This window comes from Galeopterus variegatus, unplaced genomic scaffold (assembly GCF_000696425.1).
Source record: "Galeopterus variegatus unplaced genomic scaffold, G_variegatus-3.0.2 Scaffold12224, whole genome shotgun sequence".
Classification (NCBI taxonomy): domain Eukaryota; kingdom Metazoa; phylum Chordata; class Mammalia; order Dermoptera; family Cynocephalidae; genus Galeopterus; species Galeopterus variegatus.
The window spans coordinates 10,545-11,714 of NW_007738335.1; positions in this window are offsets into that span (position 1 = coordinate 10,545).

A 1,170-nucleotide genomic window follows, 5' to 3' on the forward strand; every position below is an offset into this window, starting at 1 on the left:
TGACACTCATCTTTTTAATTTTAAAATTTTGAAATGATTTAAGAATGTGTTCTCATCCACACTAAATATAATCATATTTAAATTTGTACAACAGTCATTCATTTATTATCATTTGTTAACTACCGACTTTGATCAACCCACGTCACCTTGATCGTCGGGAGCATTCTATGACATAAAGCAGATAACACACTTAGTTCAGTGTCTATCACAGTGTGTAGTAGCTACTTAATAAACTTAGCCATTATGACCATCATCTTCGCTCCATGAGCACTTCACCTTGGACTGGACAGTGGGGGACATTAAGTTGAGATATTGTCTCCTGGGAGGAAGGAATGGGTCCAATTTCAGGGTAAGCTTTGAGACATCAGTAGGAGTCAAGTTTTGCCTCAGGTTCTAAATATAGCTGTCCTCCTCCATTAACTATAAATTTGCTACAGTTAATCTCCATTCATGAATTCTCCATTCATCAATTATACTCTATTAACATGACCACATTTACATAGTAAGTCATAATTTTTAAGTGCTCGATGATGATGTATAATTTGGTATTTCTCTCCCAAATCCTTCTATTCCTATCAAGTCCAACCACTAAACTTGTCATAACACAGTCTTCTCTATTTTGTAATGTTAAAGGTTTTACTGTAGTTGAAATATCTGTGGACAGAAAGTCAAGAAACTGGATCTACCACTAACTCTCCATGGGTATCTGTTGGGATGCTCTTGGTTACAAGTGACAGAAAAGTCAACTCAGGCTGTCCAAACCTGTGACAGAGGAGATGTGTTGCCTTGTGCACCAAGTCCTACTGAACCTGCCCATTCTTCAGCTCATCTAATGCCTCTGGAGCTCATGATGGGGTCAGTCCCACCCAAACCACAAGGCTGGGAAAGTTGGAATGCTGTTGGGAGGGGAGAGGAGAAAAATAGAGCCTGGAGAGGAAGCTACAAGCATGCATTCTAACAGGTGGCACTAAGTCACTTCACTTTACTAAAATCCCTCCTAAGCCTTGTAGATTTCATTTTCTTCTTAAGTTAACTACATTAACTGGTTTTTGTAATAAATAAACAACCCTTTTCTGGCCAGTGCTATACAGCAAAGAATGTAATTAATAAATAAATAGCTCTGTTTGCATTCAATGTTATCAAGTCGGGGCAGTCAGCATTAGTAACTTT